A 15,337-nucleotide genomic window follows, 5' to 3' on the forward strand; every position below is an offset into this window, starting at 1 on the left:
CTACGAGGTATGTTTGGCTTCGGATTTACTTTAAAATCATTCGATCTCATCCTGATCCTTTGCCATATGACTTATTAACTTGTAGGAGCCAACTACCAGCTTAATCTCGCCGCAAATAAACCGCATATTTGACACATTTCGATGAAATCGGTGAGTCTATACTTCCTCCTGTTTGTTTTGGTTAGCTTAACATTTGCTATTGTCAATGAATGACGTGGACCGGTTAACAGCTGCTATCAATGCCAAATTTCTGTTTTCTACAACGTTGATGTTTACACTACATGTTAACATTTTTTGTTAATGCAACCACATTGATTATTAATCAATGTATAGGTTCTTTAGTTATTTTGCCTAATTAATTTATTATTTTGCTGGTGTATTATGAACTTAAATGCACTTTAAATTGAAAAGCCATTCCATTGAATGGAAACACACATTTATGTGCCTTTTTCTCTTGTGCTTTGTTCAAGTGCTAATGATTCACTTAAAAGTTTATTATAAAACTGAATCACAATGAATTGAATTATGAACTGAACTACAATGACTTGAATTATGAACTGAATGTGTATTGTACAATGCTGGAACTTTAAATGACAATCTATTTACCTAACTAATACAATTTATATTTTTGTATTTAGAGGAAGATCTTGTGGTGCCTCTCCTTGTACTGTGACAGACCAATGCTTCTTCCAACTGTACCCCGCCTCTGACAGCTGGGACAGACTCCATCCTCCCCACCCACACCACCACCTCCCACAGCGATTCGGACAATGTGGAATAAAAGAAAGCAGACAATGGACGCAAAAACCGCTTAGAATTCAAGTATTCATGGGATTTTCTGAGAGATCTTAAAGGCTTTAAGGACCATCTGCACTCTAAAGCATTCTCTTGCTAAATCAATGGGCAACTTTCTTTCAGTGTTTCTCACTGATGCTTGAAAAAACAAAGTTTCTTCTCGTGGAACAGGAAGTTTGCAGACAAGCACACTGTATGAAATATGAATCAAGAGATGATACATCTATGAAGGTTTTGTCTTGAGAAAAGTGTCTCCTTCTTGACAGATTTGACTTATTGTGAATACCTGGGGAATGAGTGTGGGCTTTGCTTCTTCAGCTTTCTTTCACTTTTTGTCTTAATAAATTAAATTCGTGTTGTAGCTGCAGGAAGAGACTACACGTATCCCAGCATAGCACTGAATTTTTCATCAAGCTTTGCCGCCTTTGCATGCAGCCTCTACTAAGCAGCTTTCAGCAGAGAGAATTTTAGTTTTGCTGACTGTGATTTATTAGTGGTAATGCGGAATCTGTTTGTGTGTTGACTCATCAGGGCCAAATGATCACAAAAATATATTAAGGAAACTTGTACATTTGCTTAAAACACCACCAAACCTTTTAAGATATTTTTCAAAACGGAAACAATGGATTTATCTCATTCATCACTAAAGTCATTCCATCTTTTAAACTTTTTTTCTAACAAACTAAAACTTGGCTTTTAAAAACATTTATTTAGATGTTAGCATGTTGTAAATTTTGGAACCATGACCTGATATTTTAGCCATATATGCTAAAACCATACGATTTCTAAGTTAGATTTTTCTCTTTCACAAATTGTTTACATCGAAATGAACAACTACTTCACAAATTAGTATTTATTAAGATTCGCAAGTGTGCCAGAGAAAATGCCAAATACACAATTAAAATGTCTGCAGAATAGCTTTTATTCTTTCACAGTGTGGTGTTTGTTGACAGGCTGTGGGTCTGCTGTCATTCACAATGCATCTGTGAACACCCCATGGCGTCAGACTTCAAAGCTCACTTTAGAGGTAGTCTGACACAGCAAGAAATATCTTTCCAGCCCTGTGTCAGCTCTGTAAAGGGGTGCATCGCCCTAGAAGTACCGAAAAAAAAATATGTTCCCCTTCCCTTTTATATATTCCATTGAAACCTCAGTCATCTTGGTTGAGAGTTGGTCCAGGACACAGGTTCAATGTATATTCAAAACACAGTGTGAACATTTCTTTGTGGAACCAGTAGAAAATACAGTTTTCCATTTTGGAAAGAAATTTCCTTTTAAATGTGGTCATAAATAAATACATGAATGAATTCATGAAGATATGTATGTGCATACACAATGATCTGACTCAAAAACCAAAGACAAGAAAATAGTATTTTAAAAACAGGGGGGGGGGGACCAAAAAAAAAATCACCTGTCCTATTCCTTAATCTGAGAGTTATCAGTCCTTTATAAGACTGTGTTTTTTCCATGATCTGACATTGCAGAACTAATACCAGTAGACTTAACAAATGTAGTTTATTAAAACGGCTACCATATTTCTTAGAGTACAAGTTGCATTTTTTTGTAAAGTTTGGCCAGGAGTTTGTCCTATACTCAAGAGCGACTTAATTGTGTTTTTAAAAAAATAAATTGCCTCATACATTTGCCATTTTCCCACTAACACACTTTGGCGTTTATATCCCACTTACAACGACTAGAGGACACTGTAGATGTGTACGTTAGTATTTGCAATGCTGAAGAAGAAGAAGAAGCACTGTCCAAAAAAAACATGGAGGAGAAGCTGTTTGTTCTCTTCCTGAACTTTATAATATTTTTCTTAGTTGTATTGAGACGTTAATATTATTGTCTGTATTATTTCCTTCCTGGGACTAATGTGAAACAGCAAATCATTAGACTGGCTTACAGAAACACAGAAGTATCAATTAAAGCTCAGATCACTATAAAAAAAAGAGAAAATGATATGAAGCTCTTCAAAATGAATAAATCTGATCTCTGGACATCATCCACGTTTTTCATGCATTGTACATGAGATATACAGTCAATGCTTCCATGTGGCCATCAGGCTAAGAACTTGATGGAAGCTTCACCCACACGCAAAGTGGGTTTCTAGTTAAGGTACGCATTTTTGGACTAGCACTGAGCATCCAATCTGACGTGACAAAAGAGGAATTGGACGCAAAATTTGACAAACATCGAATAGAAGAGGCAGCGTAAGTGAATACGACGCGTGAACAGCATTTAATGGAAATGCAGAGTTACACTGGGCTTGGGAGATTTGTTCAAAAGCATTGCCTCTTAAGCGACTTACATGTGGGGTTTTTTCTTCTTCTTCAAGCATTTTTTTTGCTCCAGTCACTTAGTGACCTATACAGTAGATAGAAGTGAGGCAGATGTATTATTTCACTTAAAAATAATATCAATTCATAATTTCACAAGTTTTAAATATGTCTATTGCTTTATTTATTCAATTTTGTGACATTGTTCTTTCTTTTATTATTAAGGAACAGAAAAAGTAACAGATATTTTTTGTCTTCTTTTTTCTTCCTAAAACAACATTCACCATCCGTCAAGTCTTTCTAGCCCAGGGCCTTTATTCCCAGCAGAAGTGTCAGAGCCGTAGCTTGTCCTTAGACACGTGTTATCTTTCGTACATGAATGTAATATCCTGAGGCTCGTGCATTCATATTTTGGTTGAATTTTCACACTCGCATCTGTCCCTCTGATATATTTCCATTTGCCTCCCCCAGGACTTTAATAATGTTGGAACCTTGATGGTTTGGGTCGGAAAAAATCCTCTTTTATACTCCACTCTGGAGTCCACTGTGGAGCTTTACACTTAACAGGATTGCAGGAAGAGTGGCGCCTGGAGTCACACAAGCGTCTGTGTTCTGACCAATGCTGGCAGTTTACAGGCATGCGCACAGAATTCTCATTTTATGTCAGAAAGATTACGATCATTTGAAATGACGTTGGCTCAAAACCATTTTGTGGAAAGAGTTAGCATATAAATGGAAAAAAAAGATTAAATCGCCAACAACAAAAGAGTTCATTGTCACCGGCTAGTAGTTGATGCTAGGACATGCACGAGAGGGAAAGGTGGTTTTTGTTAACAAAGTGGGCTTTGCCATAGAAGACAAGGTTTTACAATGAAATAGAACAAAATAACAAGGTGACAGATAAATGTCTATTATGTTTCAAAACTATGCCAATTTTACTAAACATGGAGTGTCTTTTCCAAATAAAATGTTCTGATTGAAAAAGTGGGTGTTACTGTGGCACACACCATCCATCTACACATTTACTGGACACTGAATCAACCTTAGAAGGAAGCAGTTCCTTGCATCACAACAAGCACCGACACAGTCAGAAGACCATCCCAACTCTTGCCCAAATGAGCAGTTGTGAGACGTGTGGCTGCAGGTTTAACCAATGTGTTATCCTAGGCACTTTAACGTTGGGAGTTGGGTCATCTAGACCCACTAGACAGTGCTCTGAACCTTTTTTCTTCAATGATTTGTGATCTTCACTGGTGTCCATGGATTACATGAAATCTTTCCACCTTTATCCACCTTTGTCTTGGTAGGGAGAACATGTTAATGTAAGGGTGGGGTCATCTAAGATAGCACAAGGGTTAAACCGCTGACATTTGTTCCTGCAAAGAACTCAAAAGACTCCAGGGGCCTCATTTATAAACGTTGCGTACGCACAAAAGAAGGCGTACGCCACTCTCCACGCAATAGTTGAGATTTATAAAAAGCAAACTTGACGGGAAAATGTGCGGTCCTTCACGCAAGCTCTGACCCAGGCGTACCCACAAAAACGGGTGAAATGAGAAACGGCGACGCGGTCGGCAGATGGAAGAAACACGTGAAAGTGAAAATGACAATACTGCCTCTCAGAAATTACATGAAGACTTCACAAAGCAAGTCTCACAATTAACAGCCTACACGAACACCCATTTGATCGATCAGCAGTGAAACAAATAAAAAAAATCAAACGAAAATTACAACAGAAATTCAAATGAACAGATATTTGCAGAAAGAAAAGTGAAATACGTTCTGCAATATTGGCATGTTGTGCAATTCATCCTCATAAATAATATAGTTAACAGAACGAAATAATGTACAAAACTGATATTCTCGTCAATGTGTCCGTCTGGCGGAGCAGACAAAGGTGTGGACGTGCGGACGGACGGACGGACGTACTAATTATCCACTAGGGAAAGTTGTTTTCATATTAAAACATTTCTTCATAAGCTATGGAATTATGGTATTCATGCATATGCCTTTAGTTTGTTTTATTTTTGATAAAACCATGTATGGTGTATGTCTCAACCATTCAGAAAGCAACAAGAAATTACATTTGCGCTGATCAATTTCCCATTTCCACATCGATTATTACCGACATCTGTAGCTTGTCAGATGTAATTAAATGGATGGAAATAAAATGCCCCATCACAATGCGTAATGACGCACAATGGCTGATCTTGCGCTCTTAGAAGATGTGGCAAATGGAAGAATTCGGAGTGAACACATCTTTAGACAGCAAGAAGACTTGCTGGCAAACGAGGACGAGTGGCTTATGAGCCGGTTCTGACTTCCTCCAGCCGTCCTGTTGGACCTCTGCGGGCTTTTGGGCCCGGCGTTACAGAGGAGCACTCGGAGGAACCACGCGTGTCACCCGGTGCATCTCCCCCCCCCCCCCCCCCCCCCCATGGCAGACACACTCTGGCGATGCAGCGCCAGACGTTTTTTTTGCCTCGACTTTGATGTCCGACCATTTCTTTTTTATTTAGGCCATGGTCCGAGGTTGTGAGTCTACAGCATTTTCGGCGTCTGCCACCGTTCGCCACTCAAGTGCCTTTTTGGCATTAGTAATGCCCACACTGTGCCCTCCAAACAACACTTTTCTCCTCTTTTCCACCTCGCCAACGATAACTTCTACTTCACATTGAGTGAAGTTACGTTTTTTTGATTTCCTCTCTGTGTTTGCCATGATCTCGCAAGACATGAATATTAATTTGTGGGCGTTTCACGGACTATTTATGGGCAACTATGGGCGTGTCATGAAGCCGCAAAAGCTGCGCAGCATTTAGAATTGGTTGTGATTTATTAAGGGAAAGATGCGTAGGATGTGCGTGCGCACGGTTTTATAACTCCGAATATTTCTGTGCGTACGCACGTCCTATGTTTCATCCGTACGCCACTTCTGACGCAAATCCTACGCAAAGTTTTATAAATGAGGCCCCAGGTCTTTGTCCCAACGCAGGACAGAAGTTGGCGTAATACAGTGAGTGGCTGATGGTTGGAAAACTGACCTGCAGAGGACTTCAGCAGCCTGCACCAGAAATGGTTCCAGAGGAAGGTAGCTATTTGGTTGGGGGGTGGAGTCGTTTTGGGGGGGCAGAGTTATCACATGTTCCCTTTTTTTTACATTTTTAAGAGCATTTATGTGAACTCTCACAGCAGAGCATTAAAAAATATTACGCACGCACAAATCCGACTGAGTCTAATTTCTCTCCATATTATTATTTGACAGGACAGTACAGACGTTATTTGTTGAAAAAGAAACGCTTCTAAAGTCCTTTTATTTGTGAAACAAATGCTTCAGCCTGTAAAATGGTTTTTTCTTTCTTTTCGATGTATAATAGAGTATTTAATTGTATAATAATTGTAAGAAAAAGTAAAGGTTTCTACTTCACGGATTTTGCCTATCACGGGTTCTTTTTGGAACGTAACCCCCGCGAAAAACAAGGGTTTACTGTACAGCACTTTTCTACTGTCCTTGAAGGGTCAATGTGCTTTACAGTCACAGTCCCAATCCCCCATACACACACTGGTGGCAGCTCAGCTGCTGAACACCGGCGCAAACTGGAGTCAATGTGGAGTTCAGTGTCTTGCTCAGGGACACTTTGACACATGGGCAGACATGGTGGGAATCGAGCCTGCAATCCTCCGATCAGAAGTTAACCACCCTACAGCTGCACCATGGTATCTTCCAATCAATTAGTAAATAACTGTTAAGTAGTTTTCCCATGTATTTAAACAAATAATAAAAATAAAATGACCTACCTGAAAATAAATAAATAAATAAAACAAAGCTGAAATACTCTTTGGATAAGTAGCTTCAGAATGAAAACATTTTGACAGCCATACATTTTTTATTAAAAGTTTTTTATTTCCTAAGAAATAAACTAGTTCAGACTGAAAAAAGTCATTTTAGATTGTTTTGTTCTGGTTTTTTAAGAACACAAAATAGACAATTAAAAAATAGAACAAATTGAGGATGAATATTCGGATAAATATTTGGATGAATATTTTACCAATAAATAAACAACAATAACATATTTAATAACTAAAAGTAAATATGTACTCTTAAACTGTATAATGCTTAATGGTTAATGCCATCAAAAAAATTCAATGTTTGCTGCCGCCAGAGAATGGCAGCATGGTGAGTCACACACACACACACACACACACACACACACACACACACACACACACACACACACACACACACACCCACACACACACACACACACACACACACACACACACACACACACAGTATCACCTTTGCTTCATAGAAAGCATTTGAAGTGGCAGAGCAGCATGATATTTATTGATGTGTAGAGCACCTGCATGTACCTCCCCTTGATGTACAGATACTTCATCTGCTTATACTTTTCCCATCTCTTCATATCCCTGCATCTTCATGCACGTGTGTGTATGGACTGGCTAAAAGCTGTCACCAGAGGCTGCGCCTGAGACACCGTTGCCATGGCTACACCATCTCTAAGTAGATGACAGGCATGAAAGGCATGTTAAAAGATTGAACGCTTCTGTAAGGGCAGAGGAACACATGCAAGTTCACTCTTAAATGTTATCAGAGACAACTGCTCAGGTCTGTGTGCTTACAAAAAAAAAAACAACAACCTTTGTGTTATTTTCAATATTATTAAGGTGTCCTCATTTTTGAATAAAAATAACAATATGAGAAGTAAATTCAGCCTACCTTTACAGGTCTATACATCCCCTCTATTCACAGCTTGGACTGTTCCAAAAGCAGAGGGAATGTTGGAGGATGACTGTTGGCCAGGAATACTTTTATCTGAAAAAGTCCAAATTCATATAATTAAGTCTCAAAGGACATTCCAGTCAACCACCATGGTTTGCCTCAGAATAAAAGAGCAAAAGGCTAAGCTTCCAAGCAAGAATGGAACTACTCCTGAAAACAATTGAATGTTCTGCGATGACGGTTTTCTTTCTCCCTTTACTTGCTTGTTCATTACCATTTCCTTTGCGCTTTATTAACACGACAAAATAAAAAAAATGTGATGAGTCATGTAGCCACTGATTAGGTTGGATGAGGTTTTATTACAGACCCCAGAGCATGTTGTAAGCATTAAACAAACACAGTCAGGATGTTGAGACATCCTGGTCACGTATGACTAAGGCATGGCATCCTGAAGCTTTCCTCTCCACAACATCCCTGTTAAACAAATAATGTAAACTCTAGTGCCGTGGTTGGTAATCCATTTGAAAGGCTTAGTAAAGACAGCATTCGGACCCTACGCTCCATCAGAAGGCAGAGTCAGTGCACACCCACCCATCCCAGCTGAGCGTTAGAGGATGAGGTTTTAACTAATGTTGATCTGACTGCAGGGACAGGTTAAGCTTAAGGTTTAGGGTTAGCCACACGAGTTAGTCTTTTATCTTAGGTCCATATGCAAAACAATGTTCTGGAATTGCCCTTTTTCCATTAAATGCTTCCTAACTTTTTTCAAGAAATTGATTTTCTCTTTTTTCAAGAAGCTTACAGTCCGGACAAGCTTAGATAACCAGGAGGCAAACCCTTAATTATGCAAAGTTAATAGAAGATAAACCGAGATGAACTATTACACTTTTTCCCTCTTCTCTTTAATATGTTCATAGGTAATTGTTAATAAAACTGTTTCAGTTATCTTTTTCTTTTCCCACAGCTATCATCTTTTTGCTGCCTATTTTCTGAACACGTTGAGGGTGCGATCACCCTTTTTGAATCGTGTTCTGCCTGATGTCTGACTGTGAAAAGACAGTTGTTGACGTGCGGTCAAAATAGAAAAAGGTAAATTAAATGCATTTTATTTTCCACTGATCTGTGTTAAATATACATTTTCAGTCAACTCAACACGTTTTCCACAGTTTCTGAGGTAAATATCTCAGAATTTAAGTGTTGCGCGATCACAGACGGAGCGGATCTCCTGGTGAGGCTCTGAAGTGCTGTGCCTGATGTCTGTCAGCAGGACTCAATGTTAACAGAGACTTTCGCTGAAAACACTGCTTTAGGCCCGCAGAAAAAGGCTTTAGGTGAGGCAAGCCTCACCAGCAGGGGGCAGACGTGAGCTGACAGCTGCTTTGTAGCTACACTGGTGCCGTAGAAACAGACTAAGGACGTCTTTCTCCATTGAGGGGGAGAAACTCGTACAAAATAAAGGAAAATGAGGACGACTTTTCCAACAGATCATAGAGCTTTTTGTGGAGAAGAATAGGCGGACAGACTCAAACAGTAAGGCCAAACAAGTTTTTCAATGTTTGTTTATTAAAAATAACATGGGAGTAAGGGGAAAAATGTAAGTAATATAATCTATTTTATTTTTATGATCATTTTCACAGACATTTGATGACATTAAAGCACCAGAATTTGAAGTTGTAAAAATACCAGAAATAGTTACTGAGGGTCAACTGTGTGCTGAACACATCTGTATACTTTAATTTGGTCACAGTACATATGAATAATTTATACACAAGAAGAGTGTTCTATCCATGTCTATAAAAGAAATATTCTCTGTAGGACAAATATTTTCTTGTGTGTATTTTATAAGCTGTTAGCTGCCGTTGGATGAATGGTGAAATATTTGGTTCTTTCATAGTAAATCTGACTCCAGATGAGTCAGTGCCTCACCAGCCATCAACCTCACCGCGCGTCACTGGCTGTCACCCCCCCCCCCCCCCCCTGTCTAACCTAAAGATAAACATCTGAATCTAAACATTATTTGTCCGTTTCCTTTCTCCTATTATATTGGATTCACACAGAATCTGAATTAAACTGTCCTGAAGTTAAATTAATTGAATATTATTGGGTCAACTGTGCTGAATACATTTTTAATTTTGGTTTTCTCTCCATAACGTTGATTGCGATTTGGTGCTTAAAAAATGGTCCTTTCCCCCCAACAGATGGAGAGAAAAAACGGATTAAGATAATGCTTTTCCTATTTCCTGTGCAGTCATATTTAGTTTTATTATTCCAAAAGAGTTAAGTCTGGCACAACTTTATTAAAAAGTTCCTCCTCATTTCTATGTCTTAAAGAATTTATTATGAACAGGTAAAGCAGAAATGAAGTGTAGCACACATAAAGTTGCCAAAACAGAGTCCTGTCTGTTTTCATGGTGCTGCACTATTTATTCCCTTTCATATTGATAAGTGTGGTTTTTGGTTGCTTGCTGTCAGATTCTCTCATTTTCACCCTTTTAGTCACATCACAGTCAGGCTCTTGGTTTGTCACATTTTATTGTTTTGTCCTGTTTTACTTTATTTACTAAACGACATTTCTGACACCAAGTATTGAGACCATCACTAAATGAATGTGCACTTATGTAAGGAATCCAAGGAGGTGTTCTAAAAAGTAAATTACAATTTATCACCTATAACCTCAAGGCCGTTTTCTCTCAAAGAAGAGATTAAAAAAATGAAGCTCATTATATATAATGTCAACTTTCATTATTGCATCAGCTCCAAGGGAATTTTACTTAATACACACTTACCACACACTTTATTAGGCACACCTGTCCAACTGCATGTCAGTCCAAGTTTCTAGCAGCCAATTACAACGCAGCAACTTAATGCATTTAGGCATGAAGACATGGTCATGATGATCTGCTGCAGTACAAAGCGAGCGTCAGAATGGGGAAGAAAGGTGATTGAAGTGATTTTGAACGCAGCATGGTTGTTGGTGCCAGACGGATTAGACTGAGTATTTTAGAAACTGCTGATCTACTGGGATTTTCACCCACAACCATCTCTAGGGTTTACAGAGAATGGTCCAAAAAGAGAGGGAATATCCAATGAGCTGCAGTTCTGTGGACAGAAATGTCTTGTTGATGCCAGAGGTCAGAGGAGAATGTCCAGACTGGTTCGTCTGATAGAAAGACAACAGGAACTCAAAGAACCACTGGTTCCAACTGAGGTCTGCAGAAGAGCAACACATCCAACACTGAGGGAGATGGACTACATCAGCAGGAGACCACACCAGGCGTCTCTCCTATCAGCTAAGAACAGGAAACTGAGGCTACAATTCACACAGACTCACCAAAACTGGACAATAGAAGATGGAAAAACGTTGTCTGGTCTGATGAGTCTCCATTTCTGCTGCTACATTCAGATGGTCGGGTCAGAACTTGGTATCAACAACATGAAAGGGTGAAACCATCCTGCCTTGTATCAATGGTGAAGGCTGGTGGCGGTGGTGTCATGATGTGGGGATATTTTCTTGTCCCCTTTATCTAGTCCCTTTAGTACCAAATGAACATGGTTCTAACACCACGACCTACCTGAGAATTGTTGCTGACCATGTTCATCCCTTTCCGACCATAGATCTTCTGTTGGTTACTTCCAGCAGGATATGGTGGCATGTCATAAAGCTGAGTCCTCTCAGACTGGTTTCTTGAACATGACAATGAGTCATTGGACTCAAATAGCCTCCACAGTCACCTGATCTCAACCCAATAGATCACCTTTGGGATGTGGTGGAACAGGAGATCCGCATCATGGATGTTCAGCCAACAAATCTGCAACAACTGTGTGATGCTGTCATGTCAATATGGACCAAACTCTCTGAGGAATGTTTCCAGTACTTTGTTGAATCTATGCCACCAAGAATTATGGCAGTTCTGAAGGCAAAAGAGGTCCAACCTGGTACTAGTAAGGGGAACCTAAAAAAAAAGGCAAGTGAGTGTTTATGTATCGAATATAACACCCAGACATGATTTGTGAACAAAAATTAAATTTGGAGGGTCTATTTATTCTAGTCTTAGGCTTTTCTTAGTTATTTATATCTACATTTGCATCTTTGCATTTGATGATGGAAAATCAAATGATAAGCAACAACACAAGTGTTTTCTATGCACACATACACCCATTAGTCCCTCCAAAGCAGGGCAACAATAAAGCTTGTGCTTTTATGATGTGAACAGACTGCTCAAGAAAAAAGACAGAGGCAGCCTTCTTTCTGTAGCAGGGTCACTTTATCACATTTTATTTGCTTCTTTCTATAAAACGACATTTCAAAGGAAACCCTGAGTGGTTGAATAAGTGGCACACATAGCTGTGCCATGGGTCAAACTGAACCAAAAGGAGGTCATTCTCAAATTACTTTGCCGTTCTCAGAGACCTCTAAACGGTGGAAGGACCTTCCGTCATTCTGCAAAAGCCTTTACAGGCCTTTTATTGCAGTCCAGACTCAGGAAATGTTGGAACTTTGTGAAAATTTAGATCAAATCTAAATTCTCCTCCATTATTTTTTATTGCAATTCAAAGATTTCTGATTTATTGCTGTTTGTTAATAAAGTGAATAATTATAAATCAAGATACATTGCAAAAGAGAATACTTCCGTTCATGCAGCAAGGAAATTTTAATTAATAAAAAATCTTATGAGAGGAAATCAAAATCCACACAAGCATCCAAAAAGGGAAAAATAAGCTTAAAAAGGCTAACTGTTAGATAGAATTACTTTAAACTCAATGTTATACAGCCAAATAATTATATTTTTTGTTAATTCCAAGCAAAGTATTTCAATTTTTCAAGTTGTTTTGTACTAATTGTAGTTCCTTTTGACGACAGTGACACAAAAAAACTTGTGTAATTCGTGACAATGACTCATTTTAGAACAAAATATGAACAAAATCTGAGTACCGTCTTCGTATTAGTTGGCCCATCTCAATAAATCATCATCAATTCTGAAGCCACCACATATTCTCAGAACCTAAATGAAAAATTTGAAATATAAAAATGTTAAAAACTGTCTGGGAGATTTAACACCCCTCCGTTTAGTTCCGTTTTAGGAACTAATTTTGTTAAATAAAATGCATGTAGGATATAAGGATTTCTTGAATCAAACAAGTCATGTTTTTTTGTGTCGAATCAAGTTTTATTTTATTGCCAAAGGAAAAGAATTGAGGCTCGTTTTAATAATACTTTCCATTTGTCTGAAAACTTGGTTTTACATCTTTCCATGTGTCAACAGTTTTGCAGTGTATCTTCTGCAAAAGCCTTTTGTGTTGATTATTTACTAGAACCAGTACACAGCACAGGCGGATGAAATATTCAGAGAAAATGACAAGTGTTTAAAAACATTACAGATGCTTCGATGCAGTGCACTGTGAAGTCATTTTCAAAAATCCATGAAGCTTTAAATGAACCTTTTCTGGAGCCTTCATTAACTTCTTTGGGTTCAGAGACACAGGGGAAAGATCCAAGATAGATTACGTGAGCACTGTGCGGAGAACATTTTATATTTCAGGTGGTGTTGCAGAAAATGAAGGCTGCATGGTCTGAACCCACATAGAGATTGCCATCAACAAGTCCAGAAGCCGGGGCGTGTCCTCATGCAGCGTGTGATCATAAGGACTCTGTCCACGTCTGGATGTCCTTGGCAAATGTAATCTACACTTCTGTCATTGCAGCATAAATACTGAAAACTGTATTGAGTCTACAGAGCAACATGTGCTGCATCTCCTCCAGAAGGCTGCCCTCATTTTTCAACGAGGTAATTACATTATTTTTCCGTACATATTTTTGAGATAAGGCCCTTGACTGGCCTGTCTGCAGGCTTGATCAGCCCCCACTTGAGAATGTGTGGGGAATTTGAATGATAACATTGTGACGACATTGACCATGTTGTTGAAAAGCATCAACCCATCAACTACATTTAACATTAAACTAAAAACACAAAGTGCTTCACCTTTGCACAAGTTAAAGAACAAATAATTAGAAAAAAAAAGAAAAAATTGAGAATATTAACAAGGTCAAATAAAAAAAAGAAACATTATCATCCATTGAAATCCCCCACATTCAAGAAAACACATAGAGAGACTTGAGTTTAGTAAATAAAAGAATGAAATATTGAGGTCTGTGGTGATGAAAACAAATAATAATAAAATCCAGCCTCTGCAGGAGCGGCGTTTCAACAGGATGGATATAATCGAAAAACAAATGGATGACCAAGAGCAGATCTCCAGATCTAACGACGTGATAATCACCGGATTGAAAATCAAACCCTGGTCATACGCGGACACAGTGACCACTGGGAACAGTGAGGAATCCGACGAGCAGGAGACGAGCTCTGTGGAAAAACAGGTGGAGGAGTTCTTAAAGTCCAATGGAATTTCTCTGGACGCAAACAATGTGAAGATGTGCCGACTGCCTCCCAGGACAAGAAAGACAGACAAAACAGCAATCTGATGCCAATCAGAAACACAAAGCAGATTTATTGAAGCAAGGAAGAAATCTGAAGGGAACCAACGTTTACATGAAAGACAACCTCATGAAAAGGAATGTCGACATCCCCAGAAGAGCACGTTATTTGAAAAAGATGGGAAAAATTCAAGGAACCTCAGTAAGAGACAGTAAAATTTATGCCAAAGTCTGTGGCTCCCCTGAGGAGTCCAAGGTTGTTCTTATCAGGAACCTGCAAGATTTGGAAAAATATTTACCAACTACAGTCTAAACAAGAGATAAGTGAAGATGCTGGTCTTACAAGGTGAGGAGATGAACTCTACTATCCATAGCTTCTAAAAATAACAACACTTTTTCTTCAAATGTCACCTGTAACCAAACGACTTTCAGAGATCTGAATGGTGAGCAAACCGACCTTAAAATATTCAGTGATAATGACAACAACCTCCAAGACATCGACCCTGATCAATTTTTTTCCACTGTTAATATGGACTGTAAATATTACAGCATAGATGACTTTAAAAACTCTGTTAACCCAGAAGAAAAACTGTCAATCATTCACTTTAACAGCAGTAGCATGTGGACCAACTTTGAAGACATCAAGGACTATTTACAGAATATGGGGCATTCCTTTGATATCATAACCATATATGAAACGTGGTTCAGCTGTCACAAGGACGCTGACTGTGAATTGGAAAACTACGAACTTAACTATGTGAACAGAGTAAACAAAAAAGGTGGACGGGAAAGTAGACCAGAAAGTGGAAAAAAATACTAAGTTTACAGTAATTGATAAATTGTCTGTTGCAGTGGATGGAATACTGGAATGTCTTACAATTGAAATATGTAACGACTCAGGGAAAAATGTCATTATAAGCTGTGTTTATAGGTCGCCAGGGTCAAGCTTAGAAGTGTTCAGTGACTGGATGGAAAAGATGTTTACCTCTCTAAATAACAAAATATTATACATCAGTGGAGACTTCAATATCGATCTGATAAACCCCAGCAAACATAAAGCAACCGACGACGTTATCAGCAGAATGTATGCTA

The sequence above is a fragment of the Oryzias latipes genome, chromosome 13 (genome assembly GCF_002234675.1).
Source record: "Oryzias latipes chromosome 13, ASM223467v1".
NCBI lineage: Eukaryota > Metazoa > Chordata > Actinopteri > Beloniformes > Adrianichthyidae > Oryzias > Oryzias latipes.